At 41.3% G+C, this 18,117-nt stretch overlaps 1 long non-coding RNA gene across 2 annotated transcripts in view; it reads left to right on the plus strand.

The window, feature by feature from the left end:
• LOC134910070 (uncharacterized) overlaps positions 1-18,117 on the plus strand; it is a 47,044-nt gene that overhangs the window by 20,918 nt on the left and 8,009 nt on the right. The window contains exon 2 of one of the 2 annotated variants that reach the window (XR_010176104.1): positions 16,248-16,324. This is a non-coding gene — a long non-coding RNA (uncharacterized LOC134910070). The remainder of the gene's footprint in view (positions 1-16,247; positions 16,325-18,117) is intronic. The other variant, XR_010176105.1, reaches the window with a different exon arrangement.

Consider the following 18,117-nt stretch of genomic DNA (forward strand, 5'->3'; position numbering starts at 1 on the left):
AGAGTGAAAATATGCATATATCCCCGCTATGGCCAATTGGACTTTGAGCAATTAGTATTTTGCATGCATGCCAATAAATTTAATGATTAATTATAACAAGACATAGTCCTTAAACACAGTCTTAATCATTAGAACTGTTTAGTCCCTCCAGGGAGTTTTTGTTAGTAGTGTTAATATTTGATTAAGGATTAATTATGCTGAAGAACCAAAATGTCCCTTAGTACGTATTGATGGCACAGTCCGTTTGTGTGTAACAGCTTTCCTCAGATAATATTGTATGGTGCCAGCTTACACTGGTCAAGAGTGTGATGCTGATGGATTATATAATCAGTTAGTCCCCCGTCGTGACACTCATATGGGCAATGCTTACCCTCCCACTCTGCGGCGGTTCTCGTGTCTGCGGCTGGGCTATATCACACTGGAGGCATATAACTTCATCCAGCTGAGCGGTGGCACGCTCAAGGCGTGTAGTATAGCAGGGAGCGCTCGGCCGCGTAACGCGGCTTCCGGGTTGGGCGGGGCTTCCGGCTTCCGATGCGCTCCACCTGCGTTCCACCTTACGTCTTTGGGTCATCTGATGCGTTTCTCCGCCTTTTGTGGGTGGCGGTTTCTTCAGAGGTTTGAGGATCTCAAAGCACAGTCTCTATTTATCCCCCTCGGGGACTTCTTATTGGTCACAGAATTACTGATCGTTATTAATGACATCTATTCCGTCCTTCTCAGGGATACCCTGATTGAGCCAGCTGTTTCTAATCAGTTGTACCACTTATATGCATAAATCATATAAATAATATATAAAAAAAATACATATATTTTTAAAATAGACAAATATATATATAAATATAGATATAATCTCTCATGACCACAATGAGGTGTCGTATCGGTCCAAATAATACTTGCTTGTATATACATATTTAATTATGACTCAAATAGCTATGAGCCATTACTTGCAGTTAATTATAACTCTAATTGATATTAAGGAGAAATGGTATAGAAACCCGATTAGTCAGGAAAGTATATAACTCGAACCAATTTGGTCCCTAATGCATAACCATATAAATGCAGAAAAATAGATAGAAAGTGAAAACATTTGGATGGAAACACATTTAGATATATATCAAATACATATATAAATAAATAGATGCACAAATGTATCTACTATAGAGATCTGTTGAGAGGGTAGTACAGATATATAGATCCATATTGTAGACACATATATAGCTGGGGTAAATCTATTCATATAATATATAGTGTGGAATGGCCCATTTATATATATAGAAGACTATCCATTTATAACCACCCCTTCTAATTTGGCCCTAAAGAGTGGCATTATGCATAACAGTTGATATATTCTATATATAGAGATAGTATGGAACAAACAGTACCTGAATCACAAATTATAAAAACTACATTATAAATAAACATAACGAGGAGTTAGTTAGCCCAATGTATATAATTACAGAGTTCTGGAGAGTACAACTAACGTACAAAATCTCATCAGAGAGAATATATGTCAAGAATTAATTGATATATGTCCCTTCTTACTACTAGATGTTGTTAAGTTCTATATTTTCGTTTAGACCCTGGGGTTCCAGGGTCTTTAGACGGAAAATCCAGTAGGCTTCTTTTCTGCATAGAGCGTTAAATCTGTCACCTCCCCTTTCTGTTAACCCAATCTGTTCAAGAGCTTTTAGTCGGATGTTGGAGATTTTTCCCTGTTCACACTGATTTGTATGTCTTGATACACTGTGTAGAGTGCTTTTGTTTATAATATTTCTTCTATGCTCAAGGAACCGTACCTTCAACTTTCTGATGATGCGTCCTACATATTGGTACCCACAGCCACACTCAACAAGATAGACTATATAGGTAGACTCACAGTTCAAGAAACCCTCTATATCAAAAGATTCTCCCGTCACCCTTGATTTAAATGTCTTATTGCATGAATTTACATTCATGCAAGTGAGACATTTTGTTCTAGCACACCTGAAGAAACCCTTAGGTTTCTCTCGCAATCTATCTAGAGGGTTTGTGACTACTGGTTCTAACACCCTATTGTTTCTCTGAGATTTTTTCTTTTTATCTATGTTAAACATGCTTGGTGCTAGTTTCACCTGTAGTGTCTCAGATTTCTTATATACAGTTCTAATGTTTTTGCCTATTACGGGTTCTAACAGAGGATCTATCAATAGGAGTGGGGTGTTTTTCTTTATTATTTGATTGATCTTAGTGGCATGTGTGTTGTACTGTGTTACGAAGATACATTTTTCTTTAAAGGCATCTACCTTTTGTGTTTTTCGTTGTTTTTTAAGGGATTTTTTGGTCAAAAGACTGTTTCTATCCTGTTTCTCTACATCCTTTAATGCTTTTTGGAGGATATGGTCTGGGTAGCCCTGTTGTTCAAAGGAAGAGTGTACCCTCATTACTTGTTCTTGATATCTATGTTCTCTAGAACAGTTTCTTTTTACTCTTAGAAATTGGCTCTTTGGGATATTATCTCGCCAAGCCCTAAGGTGACTACTACTATATTTCAGGAAGTTATTTGTATCGACCGGTTTGAAATATGTTTCTGTATGTATGTTTTCGCCATCGGACAGTAGAGCAATATCCAGGAAAGTAATAAAGTGAGGGTCACATGTGTGAGTGAATTTCAATCCATAAGTGTTAGTGTTCAGATGTGATAAAAAATGATGTTATGGAATTAAGGTCCCCATCCCAAACAAAAAATAAATCATCTATATACCTGCCATAGAGGACCAGGCTCCCCCCGAGGTCCGCCCCCCAAATGAGCTCCTCCTCAAGGGCACCCATATATAGGTTGGCGTAGCTCGGGGCGAACCTGGTCCCCATGGCAGTCCCCCGTGACTGTAAATAATACTTGTGATTAAACGTGAAATAATTATGCTCAAGAATAAATTTTATGGATGTCACCACCAGGGTCTTTAGATTGTCATCAACCGATTCATCTTTTTTCAAGATATCAGTTATGACTTGTAGTCCTTTCTCATGTGGTATATTCGAGTAGAGAGATTCTACATCACATGTTAGAAAATAATATGTATTTTTCCACCTGAGTGTCTTCAACATGTTTAAAAATTGCGTAGTATCTTTAATATATGATTTTAATTGTACTACGTATCCCTGGAGGTGAGCATCCACAAAGTGCGACAAATTAGAAGTGATTGACCCTATACCAGAAATAATTGGACGCCCCGGGGGTGAAGTGAGTGACTTGTGCAGTTTGGGCAAATGATAATAAACCGGGGTGATGGGATAAGGTGTAAACAAAAATTGCCATGTGTCCCTGGATATTGCTCCCCTGTCCAACGCCTCGTCCAACATAGCCTTTAATTCACCTTGGAATTTTGCGGTGGGGTTAGAGGGCAAGACCTTATAAAAAAGGATATTATTCAACTGTTTATTTGCCTCCCTAATATAGTCTGCTGTATCCTGCAGTACTACCCCACCCCCTTTATCTGCCATTTTAATGGTAAGGTTTTCATCTGCCATCAAGATTTTTAGAGCTTTCCGTTCATCATGGGTTAGATTATCTCTTAAGGGTTCTCTTTCTGCGGTCTCACATAACTTCCTGAAATCCTCCATGGTTATATTATAAAAACCCTCTATGGAGGGACGCCTAAACTGTAGAGGATAAAAATCTGATTTCTTTTTGAAAACGTTATAATTTTTTTTGGACTTTATCTATGTTATATAGCTGAATAGTCCCATTATTTGTACTCTCCAGTTCTAACTCCTCCAGAATATTTAGTGCACCCGTATCCTCCTCATCTAGAACTATAGGCATTAGATCCTCGCCACTGACCAACTTTTTTAATTTTTTTGTGGCGAAATAGCGTTTACGGCATAAGTTCCTTGTGAACCTGTTAAGGTCAACAAACAATCCAAATAAATTTGGTTTTTTTGCAGGAGCGTATTTCAGTCCCTTGCTGAGTAACTGTTTTTCTGCTGTGGTTAATTCTCTGGAAGACAGGTTAAAGATTCCCTTATCACTTATACTTTTCTTTGACTTTTTTCTTTTTTGTTGTAATCGTCCTCCCCTACATCCTCTAAATCTCTTTCCCTTCCTCTTTTCATATAGTTGGTATTCACTCTGTTGGTATGATTGTGTTTTGTTGGGCTTATCTCTAAAAAATGGTTTTGTTCATCATCTTTACATTTAGATTTGGCCCCTCTCCTTTCAAGGATTTCTGGTGAATAATCGACCCTAATTTGTTTATCATGTTTATAATTATCCCAGTGATGTAATGGTTTTTTAGGTTTGGCCCCTCCCTTTTCTATGGTTTCTGGTGAGAAGTCCTCCCTATTGAGACATTCATACCTATTCTTATGCACAAAACCTCTAGGATCTTTCTGAGGGATATTGGGCTGAGGGAATCTTTTACCAGTTGTGATCCATCTATTTTGTTTACTTCTTGATCTATTACGTGTTTTACTGTTCCATCTCTTATTAGAGCGTTCTCTATAAGGTTGTCTGTTTTGAGATCTAGAATAATCCCCTCTTTTCCTATTATAGGTCCTCACTGAGTCTGTCTCATAGTCTCCTCTATCTCTCTCAAGTTTTTGGTCTATCGACTGTATGACTGTCTTTTCGTATGCCTCTATCTTGTTATTCATCCGCTGATCTCTTTCCCTATACTCAGCGGTATTTTCAAAAGGTTTCAAGAGTTCCTGGATTTTTTCTATTTCCAATTGTATATTCTTAACTTTAGTGGTTCTATATTCAACCAGAAGCTCCATGAGATTAAAGGAGCACCTGTCCAATATATTGTTCCAATTGTCCAGGAACTCTTTATCATCCTTAAAAGAGGCCGATTTGAAAATACGTAGACCTCTGGGAATGAATTGATTCTTAATATATTTCTGAAGGGTCTGCTGGTCCCACCAGTGTCTAGTCTCAGCCATACAGAGTGCTTCCAATTTATTGAATAGTTTATGTATATCACTAATTTCACTGTTCCTAACTTCACTTCCCTCTTTAAGAAGGGGATCTTGTATATACCTATTTCTCCTTTCTAACCTTTCGGTTAAACACCTCACTGTGGTCATTTTATCAAACAAGCAGCCACACAACCAGAACTAAAAAGAGGGGTTTTTTTTTTTTTTTTTTGTGACTGCGCTACATATACACAACCAGAACTCCCCCTAATAAGGAGGAACCTCAAAAACAATATACAATATACAATGGGCGCTAAAATTTGTTATATTGTCAATTAAGATATTAAATGGCTGCTCACACAAGGAGGATCTGGATGTCCTCCTGAATAAGGAGACACTGCACCTAAGAAATATAGTTATACGTGTGAGCGCACATATAATTAGAATATCTGGTTAATTAGGCTGCTGGTTTAATAATAAAAAATCTTTTATTTCCTAAAAACAGACTAAATAAACATTACCAAAATTAAAAGAACATCACAATGGAAATCACAGAGTGAAAATATGCATATATCCCCGCTATGGCCAATTGGACTTTGAGCAATTAGTATTTTGCATGCATGCCAATAAATTTAATGATTAATTATAACAAGACATAGTCCTTAAGCACAGTCTTAATCATTAGAACAGTTTAGTCCCTCCGGGGAGTTTTTGTTAGTAGTGTTAATATTTGATCAAGGATTAATTATGCTGAAGAACCAAAATGAACTCTGTAATTATATACATTGGGCTAACTAATTATATACATTGGGCTAACTAACTCCTCGTTATGTTTATTTATAATGTAGTTTTTATAATTTGTGATTCAGGTACTGTTTGTTCCATACTATCTCTATAAATAGAATATTTCAAATGTTATGCATAATGCCACTCTTTAGGGCCAAATTAGAAGGGGTGGTTATAAATGGATAGTCTTCTCTATATATAAATGGGCCATTCCACACTATATATTATATGAATAAATTTACCCCAGCTATATATGTGTCTACAATATGGATCTATATATCTGTACTACCCTCTCAACCGATCTCTATAGTAGATACATTTGTGTATCTATTTATTTATTTATATATGTATTTGATATATATATCTAAATGTGTTTCCATCCAAATGTTTTCACTTTATATCTATTTTTCTGCATTTATATGGTTATGCATTAGGGACCAAATTGGTTCGAGTTATATACTTTCCTGACTAATCGGGTTTCTATACCATTTCTCCTTAATATCAATTAGAGTTATAATCAACTGCAAGTAATGGCTCATAGCTATTTGAGTCATAATTAAATATGTATATGCAAGCAAGTATTATTTGGACCGATACGACACCTCATTGTGGTCATGAGAGATTATATCTATATTTATATATATATTTGTCTATTTTAAAAATATATGTATTTTTTTGATATATTATTTATATGATTTATGCATATAAGTGGTACAACTGATTAGAAACAGCTGGCTCAATCAGGGTATCCCTGAGAAGGACGGAATAGATGTCATTAATAACGATCAGTAATTCTGTGACCAATAAGAAGTCCCCGAGGGGGATAAATAGAGACTGTGCTTTGAGTTCCTCAAACCTCTGAAGAAACCGCCACTCACAAAAGGCGGAGAAACGCGTCAGTTGACCCAAAGATGTCAGGTGGTACGCAGGTGGAGCGCATCGGAAACCAGAAGCCCCGCCCAACCCGGAAGCCGCGGTACGCGGCCGAGCGCTCCCTGCTATACTACACGCCTAGAGCGTGCCACCGCTCAGCTGGACGAAGTTATATGCCTCCAGTGTGATATAGCCCAGCCGCAGACACGAGAACCGCCGCAGAGTGGGAGGGTAAGCATTGCCCATATGAGTGTCACGACGGGGGACTAACTGATTATATAATCCATCAGCATCACACTCTTGACCAGTGTAAGCTGGCACCATACAATATTATCTGAGGAAAGCTGTTACACACAAACGGACTGTGCCATCAATACGTACTAAGGGACATTTTGGTTCTTCAGCATAATTAATCCTTAATCAAATATTAACACTACTAACAAAAACTCCCTGGAGGGACTAAACAGTTCTAATGATTAAGACTGTGCTTAAGGACTATGTCTTGTTATAATTAATCATTACATTTATTGGCATGCATGCAAAATACTAATTGCTCAAAGTCCAATTGGCCATAGCGGGGATATATGCATATTTTCACTCTGTGATTTCCATTGTGATGTTCTTTTAATTTTGGTAATGTTTATTTAGTCTGTTTTTAAGAAATAAAAGATTTTTTATTATTAAACCAGCAGCCTAATTAACCATATATTCCAATGAGGTAGCTGTTTGACTAAGCTAAGCAACACAAATGTGCGGCACAAACACCTGGCCCATCTAGGTGTGGCACTGCAGTTGCAGACAGGATGACACTTAAAAAAACTAGGCCTCAACAACACATGATGCAAAGAAGAAAAAGAGGTGCAATGAGTTAGCTGTATGACTAAGCTAAATGACAAAAGTGTGCAGCACAAACACCTGGCCCATCTAGGAGTGGCACTGCAGTTGCAGACAGGATGGCACTTAAAAAAAATAGGCCCCCAACAGCACATGATGCAAAGAAGAAAAAGAGGTGCAAGATGGAATTGTCCTTGGGCCCTCCCACCAACTCTAATGTTGTATAAACAGGACATGTACACTTTAACAAACCAATAATTTCAGCAACAGGGTCTGCCACATGACTGTGTCTGAAATTACTGGTTAGTTTGGGCCCCCACCAAAACAGAAGCAATCAATCTCTCAAACTGGCTCTACAGAGGCAAGATGTCGAGCACATCCTCATCCTCCGATTCCTCACCCCTTTCACTGTGTACATCCTCCTCCTCACAGAGTATTAATTTGTACCCACTGGAATCCACCATCACAGGTCCCTGTGTACTTTCTGGAGGCAATTGCTGGTCAAGGTCTTCCCGGAGGAATTTATCATTCATTTTGATGAACATCATCTTCTCCACATTTTGTGGATGTAACCTCCTACGCCGATCGCTGACAAGGTTACCGGCTGCACTAAACACTCTTTCGGAGTACACACTGGAAGGGGGGGCAACTTAGGTAAAATAAAGCCAGTTTGTGCCAGGGCATCCAAATTTCCTCTTTTTCTTGCCAGTATACATACGGACTGTCTGACATGACTACATGGATGCTGTCACTCATATAATTGTCCACCATTCTTTCAATGGTGACAGAATCATATGCAGTGACAGTAGACATGTCAGTAATCGTTGGCAGGTCCTTCAGTCCGGACCAGATGTCAGCACTCGCTCCTGACTGCCCTGCATCACCATCAGCGGGTGGGCCAGGAAATCTTATCCTTTTCCTCGCAGCCCCAGTTGCGGGAGAAAATGAAGGAGGAGCTGTTGACAGGTCACGTTCCGCTTGAGATGACAATTTTCTCATCAGCAGGTCTTTGAACCTCTGCAGACTTGTGTCTCCTGGAAAGAGAGATACAACATAGACTTTAAACCTAGTATCGAGCACGGTGGCCAAAATGTAGTGCTCTGATTTCAACAGATTGACCACCCTTGAATCCTGGAAAAGAAAATGAAGGTCTCCATCCACAAGTCCCACATACTTTGCGGAATTGCTCCGTATTAGCTCCTCCTTCAATTTCTCCAGCTGCTTCTGCAAAATCCTGATGAGGGTAATGACCTAATTCAAGCTGACAGTGTCTGAACTGACTTCACGTGTGGCAAGTTCAAAGGGTTGGAGAACCTTGCACAAGATGGAAATCATTCTTCACGGGTTTTTCGGTTTGTTTTTTTGCCAAGTACGTGGATTACAAGCTCAGAAGAGGACAGATTTACACTGGATTTTTGTGAGTATAATTTTATTCACAGGTACCCCATGGATTCTACTTGGAGAAGTGGACCGACCCTCGTGTGAACATAGGTAAGTATGTGTGAAAGTAGGTGTGCATGTATGTAACAAAGTTTTACTTTCAAGGTGTATGAGTTCTGTTTTTATTTGGGTATTTTTTTGTAGTAGTACTACAGGTACCAGCGGGACCATTCCCCCCCCCACATGCTGGTACTTGTGGTTCTCCAAGTACCAGCTTGCTGGGGAGGCTTGCTGAGACTTGTAGTACTGCTACAAAAAACAATATTCTTTTTTTTACACATGGCTATCAGCCCCCCATCCGCAGCCCATTGATGGGGGGGACAGCCCCGGGCTTCACCCCTGGCCCTTGGGTAGCTGGAGGGGGGGCACCCCTTGATTTAAGGGGTCCCCACTCTTACAGGGTACCCCGGCCAGGGGTGACTAGTTAGTGATTTAATGCCAGGGCCGCAGGGACCTATATAAAAGTGTCCCCCGGCTGTGACATTATCTCTCTGACTAGTGGAGCCCGGTGCTGGTGTTAAAAACACGGGGGACCCCTACGCTTTTTGTCCCCCGTATTTTTTGGCACCAGGACCAGGTGCAGAGCCCAGTGCTGGTTGTTAAAATATTGGGGAACCCCTGTCAATTTTTTCCTCATATTTTTGCAACCAGGGCCGGCTCAAAGAGCCTGAGGCTGGTTGTGCTTAGGAGGGGGGACCCCACGCAATTTTTTTTTTAAATTTTAACACTTTAATTTTTTTTTTAAAGGTGCACAATGAAGCCCTGCATGGATCTCACAGATCCGGCCGGGATTCCTTGTGTTTTGTCAGGCAGTGTTTTACTCATCACTCCCGTAAAACACTGCCTGACATTACGAATCACATCGACATCGGAAAAGACGAATGTTGCAAACTCGGCAGATTAGTAAATGACCGTATCAGGATTCAAAAAGTTGCAGTAAAATGCACCCGATACCATTCGAGTTCAAACACCCTTAAAAACGGCTAAAACACGAATATTAGTAAATATACCCCCTGTTGTCCGGATTTGTGGAGAAATAATTCCCCACCGAAGAGGTGCTTTTTTGGTATTTTGCCCAGGCATCACAATGGGATTCTTTATCCCACGGACAACAGGTGTCTCCCCCGGTGCCTGATTTAAACAAACCACCTCACCATCAGAATCCTCATCGTCAACTTCCTCCTCAGCGCCAGCAACACCCATATCCTCAACCTGGTGTACTTCAACAGTGACATCTTCAATTTTAATATCAGAAACTGGACTGTGGGGGCTCCTTCCAGCACTTGCAGGGAGCATGCAAATGGTGGAAGGAGCCACCTCTTCCCATCCAGTGTTAGGAAGGTCAGGCATCACAACCACCGACACACTTGGACTCTCTTTGGGGATTTGTGATACCATCTTAGAACGCACAATTCTTTTCTGTGCTCTTTCCAGCTTAACTCTTATCACTTTTCTAGCGGGAGGATGAGGATTTCCATCGTCATGTGAAGCTGAACCACTAGTCATGAACATAGGCCAGGGTCTTAACCGTTCCTTGCCAGTCCGTGTCGTAAATGGCTTATTGGCAAGTTTACGTTGCTCCTCAGACCATTCATATTTCTTTTTTTAGGTCTTTTTACTGAACTTTGGCTTTTTGGATTTTACATGCCCTCTACTATCACATTGGGCATCGGCCTTGGCAGACAACGTTGATGGGATTTCATCATCTATGTCATGACTAGTGGCAGCAGCTTCAGCACAAGGAGGAAGTGGTTCTTGATCTTTCCCTATTTCATCCTCCAAATTTTTGTTCACCATTATTTTTCTGGAGTTATATAACATTATGCGGCACAGGAGAGCGTAACTCTACACCACACAGAGCAAACCCTGTGAAAATTATTTGGATTAAATATTAATAACCCCTTTATTTGGAGTAAACAATATACAGCACAGGACAGCACCACTGAACTTATATGGCAGCACCATTGGACTGGATTTATACGGAATTCTATGGATTTATATGAAATTATATGGCAGGATCACTGGACTTTTACGCCAGTACCACTGGACTCATACGGCAGTACCACTGGACATATATACGGCAGTATCACTGGACTGGATTTATACACCAGTTCCACTGGAATTATATGGCAGGATCACTGGACTTATACGCCAGTACCACTTGAATTATACGGCAGGATCACTGGAATTATTCGGCAGGATCACTGGAATCATACGGCAGTATCACTGGATTTATACGGCAGTACCACTGGACTGGATTTATACTCCAGTACCACTGGAATTATACATCAGGATCACTGGAATTATACGTCAGGATCACTGGAATTATACGGCAGGATCACTGGAATTATACAGCAGTACCACTGGAATTATACGGCAGGATCACTGGAGTTATACGGCAGTACCACTGGAATTATACTGCAGGATCACTGGAATTATACGGCAGGATCACTGGAATTATACGGCAGTACCACTGGAATTATACGGCAGGATCACTGGAATTATACGGCAGGATCACTGGAATTATATGGCAGGATCACTGGATTTATATGCCAGTACCACTGGAGTTATACGCCAGTACCACTGAACTGGAATTATATACCAGTACCACTGGAATTTTAAGGCAGGATCACTGGACTTATAAGACAGTACCACTGGAAGTATACAGCAGGATCACTGGAATTATACGGCATGATCACTGGATTTATATGCCAGTACCACTGGAATTATATGGCAGGATCACTGTAATTATACAGCAGGATCACTGGACTTATACGGCAGGATCACTGGATTTATACGGCAGTATCACTGGACTGGACTTATACACCAGTACCACTGTAATTATATGGCAGGATCACTGGATTTATATGGCAGGATCACTGGATTTATAAGGCAGGATCACTGTAATTGTATGGAAGGATCACTGGAATTATACGGCATGATCACTGGATTTATACGCCAGCACCACTGGAATTATACGGCAGGATCACTGGAATTATACAGCAGGATCACTGGACTTATATGGCATTATCACTGGATTTATACGGCAGTATCACTGGACTGGATTTATACGCCAGTACCACTGTAATTATACAGCAGGATCACTGGATTTTATATGGCAGGATCACTGGATTTATAAGGCAGGATCACTGTAATTGTATGGAAGGATCACTGGAATTATACGACAGTACCGCTGGATATATACGGCAGTACCACTGGACATATACGGCAGTATCAATGGACATATACGGCAGTATCACTGGACATATATGGCAGTATCACTGGACTGGACTTATACGCCAGTACCACTGGAATTATACGGCAGGATAACTGGAATTATATGGCAAGATAACTGTAATTATACGGCAGGATCACTGGAATTATACGGCAGTACCGCTGGACATATACGCAGTATCAATGGACATATACGGCAGTATCACTGGACATATACGGCAGTATTACTGGACTGGACTTATACGCCATTACCACTGGAATTATACGGCAGGATCACTGGACTTTTACAGCAGGATCACTGGATTTATATGGCAGGATCACTGTAATTATATGGCAGGATCACTGGAATTATACATCAGGATCACTGGACTGGATTTACACTCCAGTACCACTGGAATTATATGTCAGGATCACTGCAATTATACGGCAGGATCACTGGAATTATACAGCAGTATCACTGGATTTATATGGCAGGATCACTGGAATTATACGGCAGGATCACTGGCATTATACGGCAGGATCACTGGATTTATACGGCAGTACCGCTGGACATATACAGCAGTATCAATGGACATACACGGCAGGATCACTGGACTTATACAGCAGTACCACTGGACATATACGGCAGGCCGGTAGCACAGGGACACTACCACTGGACTGATGCAGCACCACTGCAATGGACTGGACTTATACAGCAGCACTGGACATATGGCAGCAGAGGACACCATCACTGTGACTGGACTGATGCAGCACAACACACCACCACTGGACTGATGCAGCACAACACAGCACCACTGGACTGGATTTATACAGCAGCATTGGGCATATGGCAGTAGAGAACACTACCACTGTGACTGGACTGATGCAGCACCAGACACCACCACTGGACTGATGCAGCATAACACAGCACCACTGGACTGTACTTATACAGCAGCACTGTTTATATGGAATCCAAACCCTGCGAGAATCCGACAGGGAAATTATGACGTTTTGCCTGGGAATACCCAAGCCTGACTCGGATCCGGGCTCGTGACATGAAGTACGGTTGGGTTCGGTTCTCTGAGAACCGAACCCACTCATCTCTAACAATTATACCTTTATCTCCAATCAGCACTGTTTCTTTTTGACATGTGTTGATCTTGTAATATATAAGTAACTTTTTTCTTGTGTGCTCATTTATGTACTTTGTTAGATACTGCGGAACCCTTGTAGTGCCATATAAATAAAGTATAATAATAAGTCCCCTTTGTACCATGCTATGTAGCTGTACATGGTACGCTTAATTTGTACGCTCTAAAATGGACACTATTATATGTAATAACTTCATAAATTGATTTAGAGATCTCTACATTACTATGATCATGTAGGATGTTTGTCTCTTTTGCTGGCCTATTATGATTATCTAGATCAGTGGTCTGCTTAATCGGGGGGCGAGCTACTTTCAGAAAATAAAACCTCTGGAAGAGCTACCCTCTCCCCCCAATGCATGCGCATTCCTGTTAAATGTGAGTGCGGTCTCACAAGAGTGGGCGTGGCCTCACAACAGTAATGCCCCCCTGCGTAGTGCCAGATACACAAGTTATGCCCCCCATCTGTGCCAGATACACAAATAATGCCCCCCTGCGTAGTGCCAGATACACAAATAATGCCCCCTAGCAGTGCCAGATACACAAGTAATGCCCCCAGTAGTGCCAGATACACAAGTTATGCCCCCCAGCAGTGCCAGATACACAAATAATGCCCCCAGCGGTGCCAGATACACAGATAATACCCCCCAGCAGTGTCAGATACACAAATAATGCCCCCAGCAGTGCCAGATACACAAATAATGCCCCCCCCCAGCAGTGTCAGATACACAAATAATGCCCCCCAGCAGTGCCAGATACACAAATAATGCCCCCCCCCCAGCAGTGCAAGATACACAAATAATGCTCCCCAGCAGTGCCAGTTACACAAATAATGCCCCCCCCCCAGCTGTGCCAGATGCGCAAATAATGCCCCCCAGCAGTGCCAGATACACAAATAATGCCCCACAGCAGTGCCAAATACACAAAAAATACCCCCCAGCAGTGCCAGATACACAAATAATGCCCGCCAGCAGTGCCAGATACACAAATAATACCCCACAGCAGTGCCAGATACACAAATAATGCCCATCAGCAGTGCCAGATACACAAATAATGCCCATCAGCAGTGCCAGATACATGTAATTCCCCCAATTAGTGACAGATACAACAGTAGTGCTCACAATTATTCCCATCCGCAGCCGCCGTTGTGTCTGAGGGGAGGAGATGAGGAGAGGAGAGCCCAGCACTAGCACAGCGCGTGATTAGTCTCCTGCTACATCTAAAGTAGTACCGGATCCTGATTGGCTGGCAATCCACACCATATTTCCACGAGTGGAAATAGTCACTAGCACAGCGCGTGATTAGTCTCGGCACTGGCTGATGTCTCCTGCCGCGTGTTGCAAGGCCATTTGAAATATGGTGTGGATTGCCAGCCAATCAGGAGCCGCCGGGTGAGCTCTGATTGGCTGTCGACCGGCACCATATTAATACGCAACCCCACCGCCGCTGCCGTGAGCTGCTTAAAAAGTGGTGCCGAGCTACCCATCACTCCTGAGTGACGGTTTGGCGACCGCTGATCTAGGTTATACCTTCCCTTACATGCACCTGTGATGGGCCAATAGATTGATTTGAGCAACTTCTGTTCTGTTTAAACTTAAATTCTCAAAATCTTTATTATTTTTTAATTATTGTTTTTTTAAGATATTATTCACCAGTTTTCAAAGAATCAAATGTACATGAGATTACCTGTAAGTGAGTGTGTCTGCTATTAGGTGAACACATGAATCAGATTCATTGCAGTTTTTTGAAAGATTAATTCAAGTAGAGGAAATGACTCAGGCCCAGATTTATGGGTGTGGTATGGCTAACCGACGGTGAGGAGACCGGCAGTCAGTATACCGATGCTGGGATCCCGGCAGCATACCGACACCGGGATCCTGGTGGGGGGGGCGAGTGCATCAAGCCCCTTGCAGGCTCGCTGTCGTGGACACCCACGAGTGGAAATAGTCCCTGTTGGTCGGCATGCCGACCGTCGGGATAGTGAGGCGGCGGGATGTTGGTGGAAGTCATGTGACCGTCGGTCTCCTGACCGCCGGTCACAGGAATACCACCCCTGATTTATCAATACTTGGATAGTGATTAATTGCACAGTGTTAAAGTACCAACCAACCAGCTCCTAACTGTCATGTTACAGGCTGTGTTTGAAAAATAACAGGAGCTGATTGGTTGGTATTTTATCACCGTGCTATTTATCACTCTGCAAAGCTTGATAAATCTGGGCCTCCATCACAAAATCCTTATACAGTGAGAGAGAATGTGAGTACTGCAGCTTTGAGGGGGTTAGTTTTCTCCATCCATTAGATGCAATGTTGTAGCCTACGCTGTTCTAAAACTGATTAGTTCTACTGAAGAGGAAACAACAAGCAATACTGGGAGTGCTGAAATAAAGTAAGGTGTTTTTTAGGACTGTTTGAGTGGAATATGGGTAAAAGGGATGCTTTCTTCAAACATTGTCAAGTCTATCCTCACTGTCCTGATTATGTCACAATTTGATTATTTTGTTTAAAGATACATTTTGAAACCATTCAGGATCTCAAGATCAAGCACTGAGGTCTTGTGTTCAATTTCAATTGTGTGTGTGTGTGTGTGTGTGTGTGTGTGTGTGTGTGTGTGTGTGTGTGTGTGTGTGTGTGTGTGTGTGTGTGTGTGTGTGTGTGTGTGTACATGTGTTTGGGGCTGACTAGATGGGCCAAGTGGTCTTTATCTGCCATCAAATTCTTTGTTTCTATGTACCTACATGATTGTCAAATGCCCAGTCTAGTGATTATGACAGAGCTTCTCTGGATATCAAAACTAGGGAGACATATTGTATTGTATATTACTTCTATATAATTAATTATCCTTCATTGATTTCCTCAACAAAATGGCACATTGAATACAATATTTTTTCATTTGTTTTAACAGTGTGTATTATTAGATAGTGCTCCCACTCTTGATATAATTACAAATACAATACAAATATAGAGTTTAGCATTAATTATCTTTATTTCATTTTATATATATATTCCCTTCCCCAAATGTTGATTGTACTAGGACTCTGCACTACCTTTCTTTCAGATTCTAGCAGTGTAACTTCACCCACAGCAGCTGTCAGAAAGAAGCAGTCTTGGAATGTTCACAGGCATAATAGTATGGTTCGTGTGTTTGTTTGTTTTTGAATTGTATGTGTCTCTGTAATAGATACTGTTTTTATTCATTACTCATTTACCAGTTGTGACTGTGCCAATTCTGAGTTTCAGAAAGATAAATGCAATATTCTTGCCAAGTGCTGGTAGTCTAAATGTTTGAGGAAAGAAGCAGTGAGTATATAATGTATAGTAACATTAGTTTTCCCCAAAATACAATTTATTAAATGAATATGATGCGCTACTATAAGGGTTCCAAATGATTTTTAGTGTTTGATCACATATAGGCAGTGAAATCTATCTAGAACACATTTATGTATGTTTTACTGTAAGGCATTCAATATATCAAAAACCACATAGTAATTGCCAAATAATACTATTTTACGTGTTTCAGTCCACTTGGACCTACTGTAATACAATAAAGAAGAAAAAAAAGTAACACATCATAAAATCACAGATCTAAAGGAAGTTTTGGTGTCTGACATTAGATCTGTAAATTAAAATATTACAATCACACACTGTATATCCATAATTAGCGGAATGTAGCTGCAGTAGTTAGCAAATTGATATCACTTGAAGAGTAAAGGTTACTTTGTGTGTCACCACTGATCCGATAGTATCTTCAGAAGTGTATAAAAAAGTTTCAATATACTTAATATTTAAAGGCTGAATAACATATCACTCCTTTCAATCCTTGGAATGCCACTGTGAGAAACAAGCCAATTCTATTCAAAATTAAAGCATACCTGGAATTTTCAATAGGAAGCATATCATAATATATTAGATATTAAACATTTTATATTAGATCTGGATTTTTTTTCTCTTTTGTGTAAATACTGGAGAAAAATATACTTATCTGTCAGTGATATGTATCTCCTGATACAGCATGTTAACTTATGCTGAACCATTTTAGTATTTTGGGAGACTACCCTAGCAATAAGAGCCCTTTGCTTCCTCTCTCTTTTCAGCAGAGAAACACTCACTGATAACATTACCGGGGAATCTCATTGGCAGCCCAGTTCCTGTGGGAGATGCAGGCACAAGAGCATATGCCTTCAAAATGCAGAGAACACAGTAACTAATGTTAATGCAGGCAGCCTGTTCCGACATAAAGTATGTCATGTACAGTTGTGTAACAATAACCTTTGTGCCCCCTGCCAAAAAATGTTTTACAAGTTTCTTGCTTCTCCCGCATGCTGGTCCATATCTCTGCTGTGTAGCCCGTGGAAGCCAGGTCCAGTGTCAGAAGGAGGAGGTGCCAGCTATTAAAGTAATCCAGTGGCAGCTAAGCAGGCCGGGGTATGTAAATAAGCAACTTGGTAGTCTCTGCTGACCACCAATGAGAATCCTCGCTGTGAGGATCTAAGGGTGTGTCTTCAGCAGCCCATGAAGAGGATGCAGGCTAGTGCTGAAAACTAATTAAGGGGGCTCTGAGTCACTGCGGCTGCTGTGGGTGAATTCTTTGTGTGTGGGAGTGCATGCTGAAGGGAGCGTCAGTCAACCAGTCAGTGCCGGCGCGCCCAAGCCACCACGGGTACCAGGGTCAGGCTGGCCCACAGGGGTACCAGGGAAACCATCGGTAGGCCCCACTGCCTGAGTGCCCACTTCTTCCTCTAGGGATCAGGTTCCAGACTGTGCACTTGTATTATACATGGTAGATATGTTGCATTACACTGCACTAGAATATTGTGTATTTCAAGCCTCTGTGAAGGCTGGCCACACCCCCTTTGTAGGCTGGCGACACCCTTAAGTATGGGCCCCTATCACTGCATTGCCCCGGAGGGCCCTTCATGCCCCAGTCC

Source organism: Pseudophryne corroboree, chromosome 4 (assembly GCF_028390025.1).
Source record: "Pseudophryne corroboree isolate aPseCor3 chromosome 4, aPseCor3.hap2, whole genome shotgun sequence".
NCBI lineage: Eukaryota > Metazoa > Chordata > Amphibia > Anura > Myobatrachidae > Pseudophryne > Pseudophryne corroboree.